The following is a 17,988-nucleotide window of genomic DNA, read 5'->3' on the forward strand; positions in this document are numbered from 1 at the left end:
TGGTCTGATGTCAAGGCAAGAGGAGTCTTGCTGACTTGGGACCTGTAGCCTGTTGGTCTGACATCAGGGACAGGGTTCTGTGAGCTCTTGGACTGAGGATCTCTAATTTGCTGGGTAAATTTCAAGGTTCACGTTTCTTTCAGGTGTCTGAGGCAGTTCAACATCTGTAGATAGTGGTGTGATGTCAGTACCCAGGCCTCTGTGATGTCACTAGCTCAGGAGTTTTAGCATGCTGGGCTGATGTTACAGTTCAGGTCTCTGTGATGTCTGTGGCTCAAAAAGTCTCGCTTGCTTAGATGACACAAATGCACAGACTTTGGCGGTGTTGCTGAGCCAGCAGCCTCATCACCTTGCTGGATTGTTGGGCAAATGCAGTTCTGTGTGTGGTTACTGGCTCAGCACCACACCTCCATGGTATAGTGGAATTTCCTTCATCAAAAGAGAGTTTCTATGATGGAATACAGTTGCTTTAGGGCCACCCTGAGACAGACTTTATCCACTGCACCAGCCTCTTGATGCCACTGTGGCAGCAAAAAGGGGGATGGAATAGCCCCCTGGAGATTTCTCCCAGTGCAGGGGTTGTTTGGGATGGAAAAGTGAGTGGAGAACACTCTGGTTATTCTGGGCTGCAGAGCAGCCTACGGGCAGTCATAGAAAGGTGGTGTAAGTTTGTTTGCCGTCCTAGAACTAGGGTGGCACTAAAGTGACTTGAAGCCAATTTTACCTTCCTGCCCCCTTCTTGCTGGGGCTCCAACTTCTGTGCTTTGCAGTGGCAGCCAAAGACCTTTGTGGAGTGTAACAGTTTTTCTCTCATTGCACTGAAGGTGACTGCTGTGTGGGTGTACTAGGTAACACTAATTAAAATACAGTTTCGCCTTGAAATGTAATTTTATTCCTCCTCTTTGCTGTCCTATGCTAGGCTAATATTTGTCTCTAGACTGTTTTCCAGGATTTGAAGTGGAATTACAGTAGCTGAAGGTTACTAAATATTAGGAAAAAATGTAATTCTGTTCATATTTTGAAAGTATCTATTTCACATTCCAAAAAAAGTTGGTGTGCATAAAATATTCCTGGTAGACATTCACTGTTTTTTCATATGTAACTTTAGCTGTGGGTCACAAATAGACCACAACATTATGTTTGAATATTTAGTAGGAAATTTTACTTGATGCTAAGGGAGCCATCATGACTTTGCCTGCCGGTACTTGTTTTTTGTTTGGTATTATACAGTTGGAAATCATATATCTTAACTGCTTAAAGAAATGGAAGGATATATCTATACTTTCACTATTGATATGAAAGTTCTAAAAGTTACATGAATTTTTCTCACTAGTATCCAGCAATAATATTGCTGTCCCACCCATTCAGAGGGATGAATGAAAATTAAAGAACTTGTCTACAGATCTACAGTTTTAAAATTCCACTTGTACTATAGAAAAAGATTGTCTGTTTTACAGGAATTCAAAGGTACACATGGTAATTCATGTTGCATTAAAAAAGTGGCATTTTTGTAAAGACAGTATAAGTGGTTTGGGTTGTTAATTGGACTCCATTCAAACATGCTTTCAATCTTAGCTGTGTGTTATTTAAGTTTTTATTTTTTGTGATCCTCTGAATGTTTTCAAGCTCATTCATAAAAACAATGCAGTAGTTTTCTTCTAATTGAAGAAGTAGGGGGTGTGTAATATGTAACCCATGCATCTAGCAATGAGCACCTGTGAGCAGGTGCCTTTCTCAACCTACTGTGACAAAGTTCCTCCTCTAACTTGGTGGGTCTTGCGCTTATTGGCAGATTTGCTCGCCTCGGAGATTCACGGCAGCCCTCAGTTTGGCCGTTTTCATGAACCCACAGTCCAGGTCAACTCCTCCTGTGTCTGACTAGGAGTTGGGAAGTTTGCGGGGAACCCAGGCCTGCCCTCTACTCTGGGTTCCAGCCCAGGGCCCTGTGGAATGCAGCTGTCTAGAGTGCCTCCTGGAACAGCTGTATGACAGTTACAACTCCCTGGGCTACTTTCCCATGACATCCTCCCAACACCTTCTTTATTCTCACCATAGGACCTTCCTCCTGGTGTCTGATAATGCTTGTACTCCTCAGTCCTCCAACAGTATGCGTTCTCACTCTCAGCTCCTAGTGCCTCTTGCTCCCAGCTCCTCACGCACACGCCACAAACTGAAGTGAGGTCCTTTTTAAACTCAGGTGCCCTGATTAGCCAGCAGGTCTAATTGAGTCTAGCAGCTTCTTGATTGGCTGCAGGTGTTCTAATCAGCCTGTCTGTCTTAATTGTTTCCAGAAAGTTCCTGATTGTTCTGGAACCTTTGCTGTTGCCTTACCCAGGGAAAAGGGACCTACTCAACCTGGGGCTAATATATCTGCTTTCTATCACTCTCCTGTAGCCATCTGGCCCGACGCAGTCACACTACTATAAAACAAAATTCTGACAATGCGTAGTATCAAAATCTTACCCCTTTCCTCTGACTTGGCTGTATGTTTTAGTGAATTTCTTTGTTAATAAAATTCAGCTCAAGACTTCTCCCCAGGCTTGGCTATTCCTGGAGTGCCTACATCAAGAATGCTCATCTCAGGAAAAGATCCTTTTTCTGATAGCCACTCTCCTCTTCCTTACATTTACTTCAGTAATAAGCCACTTGCCTCAGTGAGGAAACTGAGCTCACTTAACCCTTTTCCAGCAGAATCATCTTCTGACAGGGTGAAACATTTTAGGCAAAAACTGCCAGCTTGTTACAGTGTCCTCCATTCTCAAGCCAGCCTGCTGAACAAGTTCACAATCTGGGAGTTCAACAAAGAATACTTTTTTTAGATAGCCAAAGAAAGGGCATTGGCATATTTTCTTACAAGGCCAAACCATTTATTAGATGATACTGTCCTCAAAGTCCTGAAGAAATTCAAAGAATGGGGCTAAGATCCATTATAACAGCTCTGATGGCCTTACACATATTCACAGATCGTCTCTCAGACAACTCGAGTTCCTTTGCTTTAAAGTTTAGTTTTTGATAACCAGATAAGATTTGTGCTAACAGCTTGACAGTTTGGTTCATGAAAGTGAAACTTTTTAAAGAAATGTTGACTCCCTGGATAAGTGATTTAAGAATTTATCTCTTGCATCCCCTCCTCCAGTTTTATTGTGAACTCAGGGTGTGTGGTTTGATCTGGAAGTCTTTCATCATGCTAAGACTTGTCCTCACGACCATTTGAGACCATTATTGGTGAATGTTGTATATAGTCTCTTGTGCTTCTTCAGGATGGTTGGTAAGATCAAACCTAGAGTCCAGCAGATGCTGACAATGCAAAATACCAATATGTTTCTTAAGTATTTGGCCTCTAAGCTTGATTTTCCTTGCATTTCTGTCCTATAAGGTAGTATTCCTAGTGCTGTAGGCCTGGTTTTTAGCGATGCTGAGCAAAGGGAGTGGTGGATGCACAAAACCTCTGAAAAACAGGCTCCTAATGACTGACAAGGTTCAGCAAGACAACTCACACGAATAAATAATCCTCAGCATGAGTGAGGGTTTCAGAATTGTGAGCTGATCAAGGATCTACTTGCAGGTGGAGAATAAGCAGATATACAGCTCTCTCCTCCCCAAGAATGTACTCTTGCTCCACAAAGAGTAATTGTGTGAAGGTGCTTTGATATTGAGGTAGTAGTCCAAATCTTCAATCCATCAATACTTAATTTCTCCCTTTCCCCATGATGCCTAGGGCACTGCTAGTGAAAACATATCATTGTAGCTTGATGAAAAGGACAATCTCTATTTGTAAACTGGCCTTCTATGATTAATCAATACGCAGCTTGCTAAGCTGACACTATAGTTACAGGATAGAAGAGATTGTCCAACTTCTCTTTTCTAGGCAAATTTCAAGTAGAGAATCTTGCTGAAACAAGCTAAGTTGTCCATGTCTCAACAAGAAAAATGTTTGCTTCCGTTTGACTGTTTGCCATAACATATTGGTAGCAAAAACCTATTCTGTTTGGGTTTGAGGATCTGAACCATAGAGAGAAATTTCTCTGGCAATGGTGTATCCTAAAACTTATCTATACTCCACCATCAGGTAAATGACCTCAGAAGAATACTTTAAGGGGTTTTTTTTAATTCATTATGTGTGAATCATGATTTTCTATTCACATTTCTGGCCCAGGAAATATGCTTGTCGTGTGTGTGTGTCATATGCACCTTATAAAGGCTTGCAATTGATCTTTATTCAAGGCGCAATAAAGGAATGTTTTAACAAAGCAGGTCTGTTCAGCTTCTTCATGACCTAGGTTGTATAACTTTATAAATGATGGAAGAATCATGTAACTAGAAGGTTCCATTTATTCACACTATGTATTGCAAATAAGATTTAAATAATAAAATTTAATTGAGGATAAAAAGAAAATACAGAAATCATGAAATGAATAAATAGTTCTGTGATAGGTGGTGCTGGTAATGTCACCGATAGTTACGAGTGCCCACTGGTTCCCATTATAAGATTCTGTTCAGTTGCTTATAACTCTGACAAACTTTAACAATTTAAGCTGAAATTTTCCATGCTGGTTGTCTGCCTCCAGTAGATTTTTTTTTAAACCTTCAGCTCAAAAAGGTGTATCTTTTTCCAAGTATAAGATTAGGAAAAAATCCATTGTTTTACACGTGTAAAAAAATCATGTCATTGAGGAGCTCTAGCACCTCCATGTTATTCAGCAGCGGATGAAATTTGGCAGAGAGATCATTCTAGTCTTCAGGACGCACCTCTTGCTGTCCCTGTGAAAGTCTTCCTAAATTTGGTCAAGTTCTAAGCCTTTGAAAACAAATCTTTGTTCACACGTGCTCAGTAGAGGCTTGTTTGAGTTTCACAGCTAAATTATCTGAAGATTCCTTCTGCACTGAGCATGCTCCATTTTAGGACTGCAGGGGATGAGCATGGCTTTCCCTGTAATTGCTCCTCTCATCTGCCAGGTACCAGAACTGAGAAGAGGTAGATTTTCTTTTCTTTGCTCTCTGCTCCCCTTCCTGGTGTCCTGGCAGTGGGAACAAAGAAGAAGACATGCTGGAATTCAGAGAGGTGAGAAATGGGTAGAGACTAGGGGGTTGTAGAAGCTGAGGATGTGGAAGCAGCAGAGAAGGGATGGGAGCTGGTGGATTGGAGCAGAGGAGGTTTGGTGGGGCACTATAGCTGTAGAATGGGGAGCACGCACCAAGGGATGGGGTTTGGATATGAGCAGAAGGGGAAGGGGTTACAGAGCCAAGGGGCAGTTAGGGGCAGAATGGTCTATATCCACTAGAGAACACTCCCCTATAAAGCCTGAATCCAGGAGTCCTTCGTCTCTCCATTTGTCTGTTATCAGCAAATACTGGTGAGCACACAATCCATTGTCTACAGCCAAGCTCTAAGATACAACCTCATTTGCTCCAATCCCTCAGACAGAGACCAACACCTACAAGATCTCTATCAAGCATTCTTACAACTACAGTACCCAGCTGCTGAAGTGAAAAAACAGATTGACAGAGCCAGAAGAGTACCCAGAAGTCACCTACTACAGGACAGGCCCAACAAAGAAAATAACAGAACAACATTAGCTGTCACCTTCAGCCCCCAACTAAAACCTCTCCAGCGCATCATCAAAGATCTACAGCCTATCCTGAAAAATGATCCCTCACTCTCACAGATCTTGGGAGACAGACCAGTCCTCGCTTACAGACAGCCCCCAACCTGAAGCAAATACTCTCCAGCAACCACACACCACACAACAAAAACACTAACCCAGGAGCCTATCCTTGCAACAAAGCGCAATGCCAACTCTGTCCACATATTTATTCAAGTGACACCATCATAGGACTTAATCACATTAGCCACGCCATCAGGGGCTCGTTCACCTGCACATCTACCAATGTGATATATGCCATCATGTGCCAGCAATACCCCTCTGCCATGTACATTGGCCAAACCAGACAGTCTCTACACAAAAGAATAAATGGACACAAATCTGACATCAGGAATCATAACATTCAAAAACCGGTAGGAGAACACTTCAATCTCTCTGGCTACTCAGTAATAGATTTAAAGGTGTCAATTTTGCAACAGAAAAGCTTCAGAAACAGACTCCAATGAGAAACTGCTGAGCTTGAATTAATATGCAAACTAGATACCATTAACTTGGGTTTGAATAGAGACTGGAGTGGCTGGGTCATTACACATGTTGAATCTATTTCCCCATGTTAAGTATCCCCAGACCTTCTTGTCAACTGTCTAAATGGGCCATCTTGATTATCACTACAAAAGTTTTTTTCTCCTGCTGATAATACCTCATCTTAATTAATTAGCCTCTTACTCCACTTTCTTCTTACTATATGTTCCATTCTCTGCATCTGATGAAGTGGGCTGTAGCCCATGAAAGCGTATGCTCACATATATTTGTTAGTCTCTAAGGTGCCACAAGTACTCCTGTTCTTTTTGAGGATACAGAACAACACTCTGAAACCTGGCAAAGTGTATGTCTCATCCCGTTCTAGTTCACATTATAGGGGATAACAGCCTATTACTGTTACTAGTTAATCTTAACTGCATAGTTGAGGTCTGTGCTGTAGAAATGAAGATCAGAACCCTGTTGATGAACTGGGGATCAATATGGTTTAACATGATGGAATTTATTTTTCCAGTTTTTTTAGGAAATCACATTGTTGTTTTTCTCAAAGTTAACCAAATGTGAAGTTTGTCAAGTCAAACATTCCAAAGCTACAAAAATGCCAGAATTAAGGACCCCTGCCTTATTCAGTGAATGAGTAGTCATTCATGAGACAACTCTGGTTTATTCCCAGAGCACTGAGGTAGGGGTCCTGTGGAAAAAATAGTATGTGATCATTTAATTAAATACTGTATCATAATGCATGTGCTGATAAGGGTGCCAGATTAATGTGGCAGAGGTAACCTTAATTCTGGCACTTCCTTACTTTTGAGTGCTTGACTTTATATCCTACTGTTCTTTTAATGCATTTTTATGTAGTAGTAAAGTATATAGACAAAGTATTGGGCTGAGAGGGTGGAAAGTAAAACTTCATTATGTACCAACATGTTGGCTTTGTAACCAACTGCATTCACTTACTGCACTGACCTTTAGCTTCATTGTGTTTTAAAATACCATAATTACCTTTTGACAGGTTTTGAATAAATGGACACAAATCAGATGTCAAGAATTATAACATTCATAAACCAGTCAGAGAACACTTCAATCTCTCTGGTCACTCGATTACAGACCTAAAGGTCGCAATATTACAACAAAAAGACTTCAAAAACAGACTCCAAGGAGAGACTGCTGAATTGGAATGAATTTGCAAACTGGATACAATTAACTTAGGCTTGAATAGAGACTGGGAGTGGATGTGTCATTACACAAAGTAAAACTATTTCCCCATGTTTATTTCCCCCCCACCGTTCCTCAGACGTTCCTGTTAACTGCTGGAAATGGCCCACCTTGATTATCGCTACAAAAGGTTCCCTCCCCCCCCCCGCCCCGCTCTCCTGCTGGTAATAGCTCATCTTAAGTGATCAGTCTCCTTACAGTGTGTATGATAACACCCATTTTTTCATGTTCTGTGTGTATATAAATCTCCTCACTGTATTTTCCACTAAATGCATCCGATGAAGTGAGCTGTAGCTCACAAAAGCTTATGCTCAAATAAATTGGTTAGTCTCTCAGGTGCCACTAGTACTCCTTTTCTTTTTGCGAATAATTACCTTGTGAGTCTGAAGTCTTGGTGGCAATGATGGTGATTTCTAGATTCAGGTTTTCTTTATCATTCTCTTATCAGCAAGAAATACAGCCTTGTAAAAAGACATCTGATATACTTCCAGGTTTAACCCTACTAAAGGCAGGGTGTGTGAAATTACAGAATGTTGTTGGGGTCTTTTAAAAAAAAATGTCTTCTGTACACAGTCTGAAAGATAGATACCCCCACAATATGTGTATCTCATATACTATGTATTTGATATTCCTTTAAGTTAATATATATGTAAATAATATTGGCATGAAAATTTACCAGCCCAGCCAAATATTTATTCACCTACCCTATACTGGCAGAAAGCCCCTAACATTTAATTTGGCCATCAAAAAAGTATTGCTTGCAAGTGGGTGAGTAGGATTGTGCTAGGCTGGTGTCTGTATGAATATAATATTATTATAAAAAATGCAATGCAGGTCTTGAAAAACTTCTCAGAAACCTACTATCCAGGAGAGAGAGAGGGTATGTTTACACTGCAATTAGACATCCGTGGCTGGCCAGTGCCAGCTGACCTGGGCTCAGGCAAAGAGGCTGTTTAATTGTGGTGTAGATGTTTGCGCTCAGGCTGCAGCCCAAGTTCTGGGACCCTCTCACCTTGCAATGTGTAGAGCCTGGACTCCTGCCCAAGCCCAAATGCCTGCAGCACAGTTAAACAGCCCTTAGCCCGAGTCAGGTGGCATGGGCCAGCTGCTGGTTTTTAACTGAAATGTAGACATACCCAGAGAGATCATTGGCCTCACAGGGAGGTCCAGCAGAAATGCTCTGGTGATAAGCCCAGCCCCCTGCCTTTCCCAGCTGGATGTTGGGATTACTATCAAGGTGTTGTCTCTAGGCCCTGACCAGTGGGGAAGGAGGAAATGTGATAGTTCTCAGGATAGCCAGGACTGAGAATCACCTTGCTACTCTCTGCCTCCAGCATGAGGAAGTCTTGCTTTTTGCTTAACTGGGTGTCAGCTCCCTGAGACCACTAGCCTGTTAGCCACTCAAGCACAATTCATGGGAGGTTCTTCTTTTGTATTGGCTTCCGGCTAGTAGATGTAAACCTGAAGTTTCACCTGACCTTTTGCTGTTGCTGCTGTGGGACAACTCATGGCAATATGTATTTGCAGGATTGGGTCCTTTTGATTTTCATCATCCATTTAAATTCTGAACACTGTTTTCATCATATTTAATTCCTGAAGAGATCCAGCACTTATCTGCTGTTTTCATTAGGCTCTAGCTTGCTTTAAAATATCTGATTCTCCTGGGATGGTCCCAGACTGTCCTCCCTTCCCCCCCGTCTAAAGGTGTTCTTATCCAAGTACTTTTCCCCTTTTCCTTGTTAGCTCTCTTTAGTGGTATGTATAGTCTGTGAGAAACATCTGCGTTACATTTACAAAAACACTAGTCTGCTTATCATAGCTAAATAAGCAACAGCACATGACAGGGCATGTGTTATACCCTTTGCCTTAGGTGTGATATAAGGCACAAGGCTAATGTAGAGTGTTTTCAACACCTGTGAAGTGTTGTTAATGGAGTATAACACATGGACCCTGAAATGCATTACGCTTTTCATAACTTTGTTTTTTCTTGCCAATTTTAAAATGTTGGGCTATTTTTGTCATGAGTGGGGGAAGCATTTACTTGCTAGATGTGTTTGCAGTACTTATCAAGCATCTTAAATTGAGGAGAGGAGCCCAATAATTGCTATTGAAACTTTACAGATCTACAGACAAACGTATGCTTTCATTTACACCAGTGCACTCCTGTTGGCTTCAATGAGTCAGAAGTAGCATGTAAGTGAGGGAAGAATTCAGCACCTAAGTTTCTGGATTTTTTTTTCTCCTCAATCATTTAGTTCAGAATATGAAGTCCAAGTTAATTCTCCTCACAAAGCCACTTCATTTCAGTGGTAGTGTCTTTTTTTACTTGCCTGTGCCTCATTCCCTCTATAGATTTTGAATGACTGATTTAACTCTAGTGTGGCTGGCCTTTATAAGTGTAGTATGCCACAGAAATTGAGAGGATCAACCATTCTGGATATGTCCACTGCACATCCAACAGTTTATGATAAAAAAAGGAAGTGCATTCTTATTTGGAAAACCACCTGGAAGGCATGTGAGAAATACTGTTGTGCTGATTGTAAGGGATACAAAAGGGCTTCTAGTTTTTCTGTTCTATATCTAGAATGGATTGAGTACATGTAACATGACTGTATGTGTTTACAGTTAGTGGCAATATAGTTCGGGTTGCCAACTTTCTGCTCGCACAAAACTGAACACCCTTGCCCGGCCCCTCCTCCAAAGCCCCACCCCTGCCTCACCCCTTCTCCAAAGCCCCACCCCCACGCACTCCATCTCTCCTCACTCTGTCCCTCACTCACCCCACCCTCACTCACTTGCTCATTTTCACTGGGGTTGGGCAGGGCGTTGGGGTGCGGAATGGGGTGAGGGCTCCGGCTGGGGATGCTGGCTCTGGGGTGGGGCCAGAAATGACGGGTTTGGGGTGCATGAGGGAGCTCCAGGCTGGGGGGTGGAGCCGAGGGATTCAGAGTATGGGAGGGGGCTCTGGGCTGAGGCAGAGGGTTGGGGTGTGGGAGGGAGGTGTGGGCTCTGGGCTGGGGGTGCAGGTTCTGGGGTGGTGCCAAGAATGAGGGGTTCAGAGTGAGGGAGGGGGCTCTGGGCTATGGCAGGGTATTGGAGTGTGGGGTGGTGAGGGCTCCGGCTGGGGGTGCAGGCTCTGGGGTGGAGTTGGGAATGAGGGATTTGGGGTGCAGGAGGGGGCTCCGGGCTAGGACCAAGGTGTTCAGAGGGTGGGAAGGGGATCAGGGTTTGGGCACGGGGTTGGGGTGCAGAGGGGGTGGTCAGGGGTGAAGGCTATGGGCTTCGCTTACCTCAGGCAGCCTGGAAGCAGCGGCATGTCCCCCATCCGGCTCCAATGCAGAGGCATGGCCAGGTGGCTCTGTGTGCTGCCCTGTCAGCAGGCACCGCCCCCACAGCTCCCATTGGTCATGGTTTCCGGCCAGTGGGAGCTGCAGAGCTGGTGCTTGGGGCGGGGACAGCGTGCGGAGACCCCTGGCTGCCCCTATGCATAGAAGCCAGAGGGGGAACATGTCGCTGCATCTGGGAGCCACGTGGAATCAAGGCAGGCAGGGAGCCTGCCTTAGCCCCGCTCTGCTACCTACCAGACTTTTGACGGCCCTGTCAGCAGCCAGGGTCTCTTTTCAACTGGGCATTCCAGCCAAAAACAGGACACCTGACAACCCTAAATTTAGTGCAGAAATTAGAGACTGTTCAAGAACTGCGTGTTTGTTTTATGTTTTTAATAATTTGGCTTTCAGAAAAATGGAAGATTATTTGTAAAGAGGTGATTATGGCTGAAGAAAATTTGGATACTGTAAGTTTAGCCAGTAGATTTGCAGCTCCTCTACTTCATTTCTAAATTTGTCGTCTCCCCCCTCCCCACGTCTCCTCCAAATTTCTTCTGTCTCTTGAAACTACTGAAAATGACTGTGTTGTTTTGATTGTGAATTATAGGTTGTCAAGGTTCCTCCCCCACTCTGAACTCTAGGGTACAGATGTGGGGACCTGCATGAAAAACCTCCTAAGCTTATCTTTACCAGCTTAGGTCAAAACTTCCCCAAGGTACAAAATATTACACCCGTTATCCTTGGACTGGCCGCTACCACCACCAAACTAATACTGGTTACTGGGGAAGAGCTGTTTGGACGCGTCCTTCCCCCCAAAATACTTCCCAAAACCTTGCACCCCACTTCCTGGACAAGGTTTGGTAAAAAGCCTCACCAATTTGCTTAGGTGACTACAGATCCAGACCCTTGGATCTTAAGAACAATGAACAATCCTCCCAACACTTGCACCCCCCCTTTCCTGGGAAATGTTGGATAAAAAGCCTCACCAATTTGCATAGGTGACCACAGACCCAAACCCTTGGATCTGAGAACAATGAAAAAGCATTCAGTGTTTTACAAGAAGACTTTTAATAAAAAATAGAAGTAAATAGAAATAAAGAAATCCCCCCTGTAAAATCAGGATGGTAGATATCTTACAGGGTAATTAGATTCAAAAACATAGAGAACCCCTCTAGGCAAAACCTTAAGTTACAAAAAAGATACACAGACAGAAATAGTTATTCTATTCAGCACAATTCTTTTCTCAGCCATTTAAAGAAATCATAATCTAACACATACCTAGCTAGATTACTTACTAAAAGTTCTAAGACTCCATTCCTGTTCTGTCCCTGTCCAAGACGACTACAGACAGACACAGACCCTTTGTTTCTCTCCCTCCTCCCAGCTTTTGAAAGTATCTTGTCTCCTCATTGGTCATTTTGGTCAGGTGCCAGCGAGGTTACCTTTAGCTTCTTAACCCTTTACAGGTGAGAGGAGCTTTCCCCTGGCCAGGAGGGATTTCAAAGGGGTTTACCCTTCCCTTTATATTTATGACATAGGTTGTGTTTAAAATTATGGCCCACATGCATGTAGACATGTTTGTTATGATACCAACACTGAGACACCTCTTTGTGTGCTTGTGTGCGACATGATACCATGCTATGATGCCATCCTATTGCTTTAATTTCATTCTTTCAGTATATTGGGGTCGGGGGGGAATAAGACAGTATTGACTTGTTTTGCTGGTAGCGGAAGCTGTAATTAGGAGTATTAGGACATCTTAGATACTCTTGTGATCTATTGTACAGTGGATTTTGCAAAGAGAAGATAGTATAGCCATATTATCAGATGTCTCCTAAACCATTTCTAAAGTTTGTTTTAGAGTTTCACTTTAAGCATATCAACATTTTTTACCGGCTTTCATTTCAGTCTTTCTCTAAGATACAGTAAATGGGAAAAATCTCTGGACTTTTACTTTAATCAAATAGTTTCAGAAAGTCTGGTCAGTATTTCAGTTCTGTCTGCATCAGAGGTCAAACTGGGCTAGTTCATGGCTGCCCTACAAACCAGTATTCTTGGGGTCTGGTCTCATTACTCAGAAACTAACCTGACAGATCACTGTGAGAAGCTGATATTTATTGGGAACTCTGTTGATGGACCTGCTAAAACAGTGTTCGAAACAGTTACAGATTAATGCCCTTATTTCATGATAAAAGAAATATCACACACAGGTGGAAGAGTGTCTGCCATGCCATGTTACATGTGTCATCTTCTCATCATTTCCTATGATTCTTTTCCTCTACTGCCTTACAACATAAAGCAGAAAACAAATATGTGTTATTATTGTATGTCAGGAATATGACTTTATATTGTATCGTTGTGCTTGTTGTTAATTGTCAATAACTGGAATTTGAGCTGTAGCTCACGAAAGCTTATGCTCAAATAAATTGGTTAGTCTCTAAGGTGCCACAAGTACTCCTTTTCTTTTTGCGAATACAGACTAACACGGCTGTTACTCTGAAACCTGGAATTGTTATGTTACGCTTGTTATTATGAAGGGAAACCAAAACATTTAATGCTTAAAAATTGTCTTTTGAGCCTTCAAGGTTGCAGAGACGATTGTCCGGTTGTGGGGACAATGGAAACTGATGCACTAAGGCCTGTCTGACTGCATGACTGAAACAATAGCTTTGAGAATTTTCAACTGCCCATTTTCATCTCAAGGGGTGTTTTGCATTGAAGCCTAATGATGCCCATTTAGATGCTGAAATGGACTATTTCACGCTTGATCAAAGCAGGTTATGACCTCAGCAGTGGTTTTCCACACTGCCCTGGCATGGAGGATTTGGGGGTTTATCCAAGCTCAGATGCCAGGAAGCTCTTTGGGCTAATACTTGGCCAGATTGGAAATGTGGAGAATGGAGATGATGAGGCCTAGCAGGAAAAATACACTTGAGGGGGAAAGTATAGGGAGAGAGAAGATGGAATTTAAAGTAGGGATAGACTTTGAGGGGAAAGAGAGTAAAGGAAACCGCACAGACACCTCTTTCAAAACCTCAGGCCAGCGCTTGTTTGGAGGCAGGGGGAGAGAGGAGCAAAGAGCAGAAGACAAAGTGAGAAAAAAACAAAATAGGAAACAAAAGAAAATTCAGGAGAAGGAGGGCAGAACATATGGACAGAAGAGAATTAATGAATAAAGGTGCAAATGGAGTTTGTTATGGGGGTTAGAGGCAGAAAGGAGACAGAGAGTGCAAGTTTATGGTGTATAGGGTGTTTTTAAAAATCCCTTCCCCCCCCAAAAAAAACACCAGGGACATGAGGGGTCCTGATTTTAATATATCAATAAAATAGTAAAACAGTTCTATTGTATGTAAATGAAAACTTGAGTCTGGTGTTTTTTATTATATTTTTGATATGTATGTGAATTAGTTATTATAATTGTTTCTTATAATTTTTTTCTTTTGAACAATAGGGACTTTTCATACCAGCTGTCTTCATAGATTGATCTGAACTTGCTTTGGGTGCTTATAGACTTTTGATTTTCTGGTAAGTTTGTTGGTTCTATGGAAATATAAGCCTTTTGTGGAGGAGTGTGTCACTTCATCAAAACTTGGCTTCCATGTGAATACAAAAAAGCAAAACAAAACAGGCTGTTTGTTCCCTGGGGAAACTATTCTATAAGCTGACTTTTGTTTTTATATGCTGTACCCTCCTAGATTAAGTGATTTAGTTTACCTTGGCCTGGGGCAAAACGTTTCAGGATATTTTAGAAGATCCTGGTATCTAATTAACCCTATGAAAATAATCCTAAATTTCAAACTTTACTTCCTTATCAATAGAGCATATAATCTTCCCTCTTCTGTATCCCTCCCTGCACCCTCTAATATGTCAATGGTAACTGTCACTTACATCCAAGGTACAGGACAAATATTGGCTTGGAACTATTCCAAATGTATAGTGGCCTGATGAGGCTGGGTTGTTTTTTTTTTAAGTCTGTGTAAACTTTTCCTTTACTGTGCGATATCTAGACAGATCTACAAGGTCTTTCCAACATGGCAAGTAGCAAAACTGTGGCTGGTGAAAGCACACCGAGCCTTTGCTTTTATGGGTGGATGGTGTCAAAAATGGGGAGTTCTAGGTAACAGAGCATGTAAGTGCCATCCACCTTAGCATCAGATACTGCCACCTTTTCACAGGCCCACGGAAAGCTCTCCAGGTGGAATTGATGAGTCTGCAGTTTGGGAGAAGGCAGAGCTGGGGGGAGGATGGTCATTCAAGCACTGTGGCGGCCCCTTCCCCCCCCACGACCCCTGCAGGATTTTTGCTGGTAAGACAGTGCTAGCCTTATCAGCATTAACTTACACCCAGTCCCATGAGGTGGTTCGGGGGCAGCAGCAGCAGCTATCAGGAGGAGTCTCTACTCCAAGGCTGTTCAGAAACGGTGGTGCCAAGGAGCAAGAGCGGCCCTTGAAGGCACCATAGGTGGGAAAGGGCTGGAGGGCTGCATTGCTCAGCATTGCACTTTATGTCTACACTGCAGTTAGACACCCATGGCTAGCCCATGCCTGCTGACTCAGGCTGTGGGGCTGTTTAACTGCAGTGTATACATTCTGACTGGGGCTGCTGCCCAAGCTCTGGGACCCTCCCACCTTACAGGGTCCTAGAGCCCAGGCTCTAGCCTGAGCCCAGATGTCTACACTGCAGTTAAACAGCACTGCAGCCCAAGCCTTGCGAGTCTGAGTCAGCTGGCACAGGTGAGCTCCGGGTGTCTAATTGTAGTGTAGACATATACACAGTGTCTCCATTTTAAGTGTCCTGCTGCCTAGTGGAATTCACAAACCTAAGTTAGGCATCCAGGCTCCCTATACAATGCCTAGGGGAGAGTTAGACGCCTAAGAATGGGATTCACAAAAGCCAGCGTGCTTCCTCGGGAGCCACCTAAGCTAGCCAGGAGAAAATGCTGAGGGGAGAGGCGAAGCCTAACCCTTGCCTCTGAAAGGGACTTAGGTGCTGAAGTTTGGGACAGAAGGAAGTGTCCATTTCCACCTGAGGGTTCACTGTTGTGAATTCCTCCTGGAGTTTGGTGCCTAATCCAGGTCAGTTCTTTTCCAAGAAAAAATGAGAAGGTGGAGGTTGCCCCCTCCTTATCGCCTTAAAACCAGTGGATGAAGCACTCACCCAGGATGTAGGAGACCTAAGTTCAAATCCCCCCTCTGCCTGATACAGAGGAGGGATTTGAACTGGGGTCTCCTCCTTCTCAGGAGAGTGCCCTAATCACTGTGCTGTGGGATATGGTGGTGTAAGTTTCTCTGTGTCTTGTGTTGAAGCTGTTCCACTGTGTAGAAATACTTAAATATTCTTTGGGACAGAGGGAGAGAGAGAGAAAGAGAGATTGACTCTATAGCCCAGTGGTTAGAGCACTCACCTGGGAGGTGGGAGAATAACTTCAGATACCTGCTCCACATCAAGCAGATGGGGAATTTGAATTCAGCTCTCCCACATTGTGGGTGAGTTCTCTAACCATTGGGCTAAAAGTCATAAGGGCACCACCACCACCTCTTCTTCTTCCATGGATTTGGGCATGCTATAAGCATACCTACTGAACTGGGCCCCGAAGGCAAGATAAGTGGAGAATTCCTGATTTGTGAATCCCACTGGGGCTTAAGCATGAGTTAAGTGCTGAGCTACTGGGCAGTGTCAGGACTTAGTGACTATGTGCATGCCCAGATGCTCAGGACCCTTTAATGATGGAAACTTAGGCACCTTGGGTTAGGCAACAGCTGAGCAGGAATTTTCTCAATGCCAGTTGTGGCTAATTGTTGGACTTAGGTATCTAAGTTCCCCTTGTGAAACTCACCCTACGCCTCCACGTGGATGGTAGTAGCATTGGTTGAATCCCCAGAAATCTGCTGAGTTTAGGGACAGAATTCCAGACCTTTCTAACTCAAAATCTGCATTCTTCTTATCCCTTCTTCACCAAGGGAAAAATGCACTGGAAACTATATGAGTGCCAGCTCAGTTTCCTGTCACTTAAACAGGAGTTGTTTGCTTGAAAGACAATAAAGCCATGGAGGAGTGGCTGAAGATTAAAAGGTGTTTGTAATATGGGGTTATCAAGTTCATTGTGGAATGCACAAATTAAGTAAACTTTGTATTTTGCCCTTTTTATGCAAATATCTTCTTCCATCTAGTGGCCACATTTTCATGGCCAATTTGTAGTTCTAATGTTGACCTACGTCCATTTTTTTCTTTTAAGTACAAACTGCTTAGAATTTCACACTTCTGAAGAATGTTAGCATCTATTAATTTTATAGCACTGCATGTTTTAACAAGATCTACTGAGCTGTCTGTGGTATTTTCCTAGAGCATACAGCATTTCTATCAAAGATGTAACCCCAAGAGAACGTTTGTGTAGAAACAGCAGAATTTTACCTAGTGCAGGGGTGGGCAACCTTTTTTCTATCAGGGGCCACTGACCCACAGAAAAAATCAGTCGTGGGCTAGACAGCCCTGTGGGACAGGGGCATGGAGGCTCAGGGCTTCCCCTAGGCTCTGAGTGGGGCCAGAAATGAGGGGTTCAGGGTATGGGAGGGGGCTCTGGGCTGGGGCCAAAGGGTTTGGAGTGTGGGACAGGCTCAGGGCTGGTGTAGGGCGTTGGGGTGCGGGAGGAGGTTCGGGGTGTGGGTTCTGGGAGGGAGTTTGGGTGTAGGAGGGGCTAGGGCTGGGGCATGGGTTTGGGGCATAGGGTGCAGGCTCTGGGAGGGAGTTAGGGTGCAGGAGGGGGTTCCAACCTGGGGCGGGGGGTGCGGGCTGCGGTCAGGCGGTACTTACCTCAGGCAGCTCCAGGTCGGTGGGGCTAAGGGAGGCTCCCTGCCTGCCCTGGCTCCAGGCTGCTCTCAGACGCAACCACCATGTCCAGACCCTAGATAGAGGGGCCAGGGGGCTCTGCACAGTGCGTGCTTCCCACGCCCGCAGCTCCCATTGGCCACAGTTGGTCAATGGGAGCTACGGAGCTGGGGCTGGGGGCTGGGGCAGGATGCAGAGTTTCCCTGATCACCCCTCCGCCTAGGGGCCGCAGGGACATGCCGTTTGCTTCTGGGAGCTGTGCAGAGCTGACCAGACTTTAAATGACCTGGCAACCCCAGTTTCCTTCTGCAGCGGGCTGAGCCGGCACTCGCAGCTCCAACCCTGTGGGGGTGGCGCCAAGTCTCAGGGATTCCGGCCCACTGCGCAGAGACTTGCTGTGGGCCAGATGAAATGAAGCAGCAGGCCGGATCCAGCCCTGGTGCCAGAGATTCCCCACCCCTGACCTAGTGTAATGAACA

General features: G+C 44.0%; 1 protein-coding gene across 9 annotated transcripts in view; it reads left to right on the forward strand.

Moving 5' to 3' along the window:
* MIPOL1 (mirror-image polydactyly 1) overlaps positions 1 to 17,988 on the forward strand; it is a 288,733-nt gene that overhangs the window by 35,821 nt on the left and 234,924 nt on the right. For 7 of the 9 annotated variants that reach the window (XM_073349059.1, XM_073349064.1, XM_073349060.1 and 4 more), the window contains one exon: positions 14,136 to 14,209. The exons of the other annotated variants lie outside the window; for them this stretch is intronic. The gene's annotated coding sequence lies outside the window, so the exon portion shown is untranslated. The remainder of the gene's footprint in view (positions 1 to 14,135; positions 14,210 to 17,988) is intronic. 9 annotated transcript variants of the gene reach the window in all.

Source organism: Lepidochelys kempii, chromosome 6 (assembly GCF_965140265.1).
Source record: "Lepidochelys kempii isolate rLepKem1 chromosome 6, rLepKem1.hap2, whole genome shotgun sequence".
In the NCBI taxonomy this organism is placed as follows: domain Eukaryota; kingdom Metazoa; phylum Chordata; order Testudines; family Cheloniidae; genus Lepidochelys; species Lepidochelys kempii.